Source organism: Manis pentadactyla, chromosome 2 (genome assembly GCF_030020395.1).
Source record: "Manis pentadactyla isolate mManPen7 chromosome 2, mManPen7.hap1, whole genome shotgun sequence".
NCBI classification, from domain to species: domain Eukaryota; kingdom Metazoa; phylum Chordata; class Mammalia; order Pholidota; family Manidae; genus Manis; species Manis pentadactyla.
The window spans coordinates 218,678,943-218,686,726 of record NC_080020.1 but is presented as its reverse complement, the minus strand read 5'-3'; the positions used below and the strand labels follow the sequence as shown (position 1 = coordinate 218,686,726).

At 39.3% G+C, this 7,784-nt stretch overlaps 1 non-coding gene across 1 annotated transcript; it reads right to left on the bottom strand.

The window, feature by feature from the left end:
• Positions 1-3,054: 3,054 nt before the first annotated feature.
• On the bottom strand, positions 3,055-3,157 carry LOC118910640 (U6 spliceosomal RNA). Its single transcript, XR_005024085.1, has one exon. It is a non-coding gene; the product is annotated as a U6 spliceosomal RNA (small nuclear RNA).
• Between the last annotated feature and the right edge of the window lie 4,627 nt (positions 3,158-7,784).

Below are 7,784 nucleotides of genomic sequence, written 5' to 3'. Positions count from 1 at the left end.
ACATGTAATTTCCTTTATTGGAAAAAGGGAACTGTCACAGGATCAAGAAGGTAGATGCATTCATTGCCAATGGCTGCTATACCAGATTTGTCAAACATAGTGGCTTAAAAAACAGAAATCTCTTTATCTTACAGTTCTGGAGGTCAGACTTCTGAAGCATGTCTCGTAAGGCTCCAATCAAGGCATAGGCAGGGCTGAATTCCTTTATGGAGGCTCCAGGGAAGAATCCACCTCCTTGCCTTCTGCAGCTTCTACAGGGTGTTCGTAGTCCTGGACTCATGTCCCCTTCGACCCTCAGAGGCAGACAAGCTGAGTCCCTCTGACGCTGAATGTCTCTGAGCTTCTCGGCAGTCACATCTCACTCTGACTCATTCTGCCCCCACTTTTAAGGACCCTTCTGACTACAATTCTATTTGCAACCTTAATCTCCCATTGCCATGTTACCTAATATAGGTTCTACATATTTATAGAATACAGGTTCTAAAGATTAGTTCTGAGGATTAGCATAGGGACATCTTCAGAGGAGGGAGAGGCATTATTCTGCCCACCACAGTAGACATAACCAGAGCTGTGCTCAGCTCACATTTAGTGATCCTAGGATCGAACTCTGAAATTGGAAAGACAATTTCAGGATAATATGAACCTTCCCCATGTCTTCATAGCCCCTTACGTCCAAAGTGGGTTTCCTGAGGTTCTGGTCACATAAGCTGATCAAGACTCAGGTCCCAGGAATTTAAGCTACAACAGTGTCCTCTGTGATGTGGAAAAAGCTCTGATGACTAGTTTGTTGACTTTAAGGAAGTGCGAGCTCTCTGAATCACTTTCCATTAACCAACTACTTGCTTAATGAATCCTCCCCATGTCTTGGGTGAATCACACTGACTGATGGCACAGCACACTGAAGGCTCTCTGCTAGTTGGCTAATGTCTGATATATACTAACACTGTCACTTCCACCAACTGAATTGGATGCTCAGCTATGTCAGCTGCGATTGTACCACAGCCCATTTATGCCAGCTCTACATGCTCTTGTAATAATGTAATTTAATTAAATGTCACATAAACCAATGAAAGATGAACATGAAAAGAGAGTTGTTTTTATGTACACCAAGTGGAATGCCTTGGAAAGACTTGATAAAGATGAGTCACTTCAAAAAAAGAAAAAAGAAAAAGAAGCTGGTAAATTAGATAGTAAAAGAACTTTAAAGGATAGGAAATAAAATCATAAAAATCTCAAAGGATTTTGCCAAAGAGCAAAAGTGGAGCCATAGTAGGACCTGGAGGCAGTTAAGAAACTGGCAGAACCGGAGCACAGAGGCAACAATTTGAGGGGAAATCCTTGATTTCAGCAAGCTATGTAAGTGATCCTAACCTTGCTTTTATTGGCTGAAGAATCAGTGGGGAAAGCCCGATTGATAAAAAAAAAAAAGACCATAGGTAATCTCCTCAGGATAGACTGGAGAATGGTTTGAAAAGTGCCATACAGATGGGAGGACTGTTCCCAAAAGGCAAAGGGTGAGCTGAACAGCTCCTTCTCGGTGACGGTAGTTGCTGTTCCCGCAAATCCTCCCGGCCCTCCTGCCCGGAACTAGCAGGAGGGCTGGGAACCCATTCTGTCCGAACAGTCCGTGAGTGATCCCAGGCTGACAGACCAGGTCACTGAAATAATGCTTCTCTGAAAATGACTTCCAGAAAATCCCAGCTCTTTCCTCAGTAACTCTGCCCTTTGAAGACAGTTATTAATTTGGGGAATATTGAGGAGCATCCAGTGACAGATCCTCTGACCCCCCCCTCCTCCTGGCTCCTGAGCATGTCCAGAGAAGAGGATCAATACTTTCCTTAGGCACAACCATACAGCCTTAATGGGCCTTGTGCCCACACACACAAAGAAGTCAGGGCTAAATGAATACAAGACAGTGAAGGAAGACAAATCAGGAGCCCTAGCTACACATTTCCCCTGCTTTTCTTTTCTATTAGTGGGTTTTCTAATAGTCGGAATGCAGAGTCTGTGAGCCTAGGGTCTATAGCTGCTCTGGATGAAAGTTGGTCAGAGAATGAGCTAGAAGCCTGGTATGCATGTACAGATGCCAGCCAAACATGGAATCCAGCCCCCACCCATTACCAGCCCTAACCCTCAAGGAGCGGGGCAAACATAATTATGCAGATGGGTCAAGAAATAGATAGTTTACTATAATTTCAAAACCAAAAGATAAACCAATAGACTTAAAACTAAAATATGATTATTAACGGTTGACAGGAGAAGTAGTGTAAATGACATGAAACAAATCAACAAATGATACTGTATGTTAATAAATCATATCTTAATTACTATTAGGAGAATTAAAAATAGAAACAGGTACCAGAAGGTGTGGGACAGGGAAGAAACTTCTTGCATGGTTATTCTCTTGTACTGTCTGAATTTGTATATAAGTAGTAAAAGGTCTAGAAAAATGTACACTAAAGTTTTAAAAATGTGTTCACCTAGAGAAGGCGAGTGGAAAGGAATGGAGAAGAGAATATTTTTATTTTTTGCTTTGCCTAACCTCTACATTATTGCATGCATTCTCATTGAAGTAAAAATTCCAAAACTAACAATAAGTGATTATACACATTTATAAAGTGGAATACTATGAAACTACTTAAAATAAGTAGTTTCTTATTTTAGTAGAAGTGGAAGACTAATGGCCCCAGAAATTGTTCCATAATATGTGGTCAAACTCTTAAGAAGAACCTCAAGTCTTATTCACTCATGGGCAAAATGAGCCTGACTACATTCAAACAAACTGATTCATGGCTTAAAATAGGTTTTAAATTACTTGTATTATCAGTTATAAAATTTAAAAAACATTGCTGGGAATAAGTTTAAAAAGAAGTATAAAAACTATAGCAAAAGTTCATTTTGTCCATCCTCTAGATAACATTCTACTGTAAAGTCTTTCTGATTTTTTTCTGTTAATTTATAAATTTTCACTTCATGCATGTATGTAGACACATATACATGTATGATTGATTGCATTAGCCAAAATGGGATGATATAATTCCTACTGTTCTATAAAAATAATAGGAACTGTTCAAAAATATGTGTATCATTCTTGCACAGGGACTTTGTTAACTTTTTCTGTATCCTTCTAAGTTTATAACATGCACTACTATAGTGAGAAGAGTGTTTAAAATATTATCAAAATTATAAAGACTTTTGAATTTAAAATGAGTTCAAAGACAATTAGCTGAAAAAGCCCAAAAGGCTTTATTGAGTTAACAGTGAGTTTAAAATACGAAATTAATTTTAAAGCATTGATTTTTTTTTAAAAAGAGTGAGACATTTTAAATTGTTTTTTAATTCTGTATTTCAAATCAAGACATCGAAATTAATTTAGCTTCTCTATAGGGTTTGTGAATAGGTCTTCATTTATATGGCCTAAACACCACAATATGCCAACTCCCAGTTGTCTGCACTTCCCCAGAAAGCTGCACGCAGTAGTCACCAGGCTGCCTTGGACTGCATTTTTTTCTGGTGGAGAATGGTGATGGAGGGAGCATCATTTATTCTTGAGACTCCTTAAGCACCGTGGAATATGATGCATGCACACTTTAAGAGGACGGCATTGAAGTTTCAGGCTAGGGAAATCTAGTCTTAGGAGAGCTTCATTCACTAGCTCTCATTATGTGCCATCCCCAAGGAGGTTTCAGTATATGCCGTCTTCCTCTTGTGCGCCGCCCCTTGATGGAAAGATCCTGCCTGCACTGAGAAACAGAATAAGGCGGCACCTCCTCTGAGGCCAGTGGTCCCTCTGGGACAATGACACATCATGGTCTTAGGTGAGAAGAGGAAGGGCCACACCCCTGAATCAGTTCACAGAGTGGAGAACCCAGGCTTCTGGTGAATAGTATGATTCATGGAAGTATTTATTACACCTTCCGTGTGTAATGCAGTGAAATGGAAAGTGTATCTATCAGTGAATCAGATGTTTGTGTTCTAACCCTAGGGCCTCTAGGAAAGAATTAGATGACTTTGAGTAAATGACCTAACCCCAATGAGACTCAGCTTCCTAAATGTAAAATGGGGAAATAAATAATGCCTGTGTAATATAGTTTGTTAAATGCTATCCTGACCCAGTTCTGAGGACCTGGCTAGAGGCCAGCCAGTCCCCTTTCTTGAGCAGCCAAGTAATTCCACAGCCCCAACCACCACCCTGATCAATTTCTCATTCTCCAGGCCTCTAAAACCCACCCTCACCATCCCAGAGTCATGAAAAGACAACTCCTGACAGCACTTATACCCCAGAGCCTGCTAAAAATATTCAACTTGGAATCTTTGGCTTTCCTATACACTAACAATGAACTAATAGAAAGAGAAATCAGGAAAACAATTCCATTCACAATTGCATCAAAAAGAATAAAATACTTAGGAATAAACCTAACCAAGGAAGTGAAAGACCAATACCCTGAAAACTATAAGACACTCTTAAGAGAAATTAAAGAGGACACTAACAAATGGAAACTCATCCCATGTTCTTGGCTAGGAAGAATTAATATCATCAAAATGGCCATCCTGCCCAAAGCAATATACAGATTTGATGCAATTCCTATTAAATTACCAACAGCATTCTTCAATGAACTGGAACAAATAGTTCAAAAATTCATATGGAAACACCAAAGACCCCAAATAGCCAAAGCAATCCTGAGGAGGAAGAATAAAGTGGGGGGTATCTCGCTCCCCAACTTCAAACTCTACTACAAAGCCACAGTAATCAAGACAGTTTGGTACTGGCACAAGAACAGAGCCACAGACCAGTGGAACAGACTTAGAGACTCCAGACATTAACTCAAACATATATGGTCAATTAATATATGATAAAGGAGCCATGGACATACAATGGAGAAATGAGAGTCTCTTCAACAGAGGGTACTGGCAAAACGGGACAGCTACATGTAAGAGAATGAAACTGGATCACTGTCTAACCACATACACAAAAGTAAATTCGAAATGGATCAAAGAGCTGAATGTAAGTCATGAAACCATAAAACTCTTAGAAAAAAACATAGGCAAAAATCTCTTAGACATAAACATGAGTGACTTCTTCATGAACATATCTCCCCGGGCAAGGGAAACAAAGGCAAAAATGAACAAGTGGGACTATATCAAGCTAAAAAGCTTCTGTACAGCAAAGGACACCATCAATAGAACAAAAAGGCATCCTACAGTATGGGAGAATATATTCATAAATGACAGATCCGATAAAGGGTTGACATCCAAAATATATAAAGAGCTCACACACCTCAACAAACAAAAAGCAAATAATCCAATTAAAAAATGGGAAGAGGAGCTGAATAGACAGTTCTCCAAAGAAAAAATTCAGATGGCCAACAGACATGAAAAGGTGCTCCACATCACTAGTCACCAGAGAAATGCAAATTAAAACCACAACGAGATATCACCTCACAGCAGTAAGGATGGCCACCATCCAAAAGACAAACAAAAACAAATGTTGGCGAGGTTGTGGAGAAAGAGGAATCCTCCTACACTGCTGGTGGGAATGTAAATTAGTTCAACCATTGTGGAAAGCAGTATGAGGTTCCTCAAAAAGCTCAAAATAGAAATACCATTTGACCCAGGAATTCCACTCCTAGGAATTTACCCTAAGAATGCAGCAGCCCACTTTGAAAAAGACATATGCACCCCTATGTTTATCGCAGCACTATTTACAATAGCCAAGAAATGGAAGCAACCTAAGTGTCCATCAGTAGATGAATGGATAAAGAAAATGTGGTACATATACACAATGGAATATTATTCAGTCATAAGAAGAAAATAAATCCTATCATTTGCAACAACATGGATGCAGCTAGAGGGTATTATGCTCAGTGAAATAAGCCAGGCAGAGAAAGACAAGTACCAAATGAACTCACTGATCGTGGAGTATAAGAACAAAGAAAAACTGAAGGAACAAAACAGCAGCAGAATCACAGAACCCAAGAATGGACTAACAGTTACCAAAGGGAAAGGAACTGGGGAGGATGGGTGAGAAGGAAGGGATAAGGGGGGGAAAAAAGGGGGCCTTACAATTAGCATGTATAATGTGGGGGGGGCACGGGGAGGGCTGTGCAACATAGAGAAAACAAGTAGTGATTCTACAGCATCTTACTATGCTGATGGACAGTCACTGTAATGGGATTTGTTGGGGGGACTTGGTGAAGGGGGGAGTCTAGTAAACATCATGTTCTTCATGTAATTGTAGATTAATGATAACAAAATGAATTTTAAAAAATTTTTTTAAATACATATATATATATTCAGCTTGGCCAAACCTAATTCTGCTTGCCTTGCCTTGCTCTTTCCTTCCTACAGAAACCACAATAAACGTGCTTGGCTACAGTTCCCCTCCCTCCTTTTGCTTTGTAACCAACCCTGAGTGGTCCTACATGGCATGCTGTTTTCTCCCCAGTGGACTGGGAGTGTAACAAAGTCATAAAACTTCTGGTTTCCCACTCTTGCTCTGTTTCTGCCCTCCCCGTATCTCAGCCAAGGTAAAACGGGTAAAGCAACCTGCCCTGTATAACTCACAAACTGATTTGGAGACATATTAATATAATGGCTATGAAAGGCCTTTGAACAGTTGGAGAGATTACAGACATGTAATGTGGTCTGAAGTGCCCTCCTCAGTAGGGGACGGGAGGCTAATATCGGGTGACAGATGCACACTGTGGCAGAAACCATTAGTGCGCATCCATGAGTTTTCTCCTTCCTGGGCACACTGGACATAGTGTCTCCTAGATCCCTGTACCTGGACTATTTCTGGTCAAATGCTGTGAGTGGAAATGACATGTTTCACTTCTAAAGTAAGGCAAGGAAAAACCCTGCAAGATATTCTAGCTCTATCTTCATGCAGCAGTGGGTATAGAAACCATGCATGAACCATAAGATCTAAAGTCTAGATACATGTTAGACTCCATACAGGCTTGGAGTCCTGAGGGTTAATATGACTTCTAGAAATTACTTAAGTGAAAAATAAATTACATTCCACTTGGCTGAGATACGGGGAGGGCAGAAACAGAGCAAGAGTGGGAAACCAGAAGTTTTATGACTTTGTTACACTCCCAGTCCACTGGGGAGAAAACAGCATGCCATGTAGGACCATGGATGCACAATGTGCATAGGTCTATTTTCAGACTGAATACTTTCTCATTGATCTATTTTTTAATCCATCTGCCTGACTTTATAGATCGAACCAAGTATGTAATTCCTCCATTTGTTTTCTTCTTTTCAGGACTGTTTCAAGTATTCTACATTTTTTGCATCTCCACATATATTTTGGAATCAGTTTACTTTCTTAAGTCTTTTTGAGAATTTGATTGGGACTGAATTGAATCTCTAGATCAGTTTGGAAAGAATTAACAACTTGAGTCTTTCAGTCCATGAAGATGTAAATGTCCATTTATTTTAGTTTTCTTTAATTTTTCTCAACAAGGTTTTACCGTGTTAAGTGAACAAAACTTGGACATATTTTGTTAGATTAGCCCTACTTTGTCATGATATGTTATTCTTTTTATATATTGCTATATTTGATGTGCTATATTTTGTTAAGGAATTTTGCTTTTATAGTCATGAAAGTCTTCAGTTTTCTTTTAATATAATATCTGTGTTTAGTTTTGGTATCAGGATAATATCAACTTCATAAAACAAATTGAAAAATGTTCTTACATCCTCTGTTTAGAAAGGGTCTTGGTATAGAAATAGTATTATTTCTTTCTTAAGTGTTTGATAGATTCCCCCAGTGAAGATAT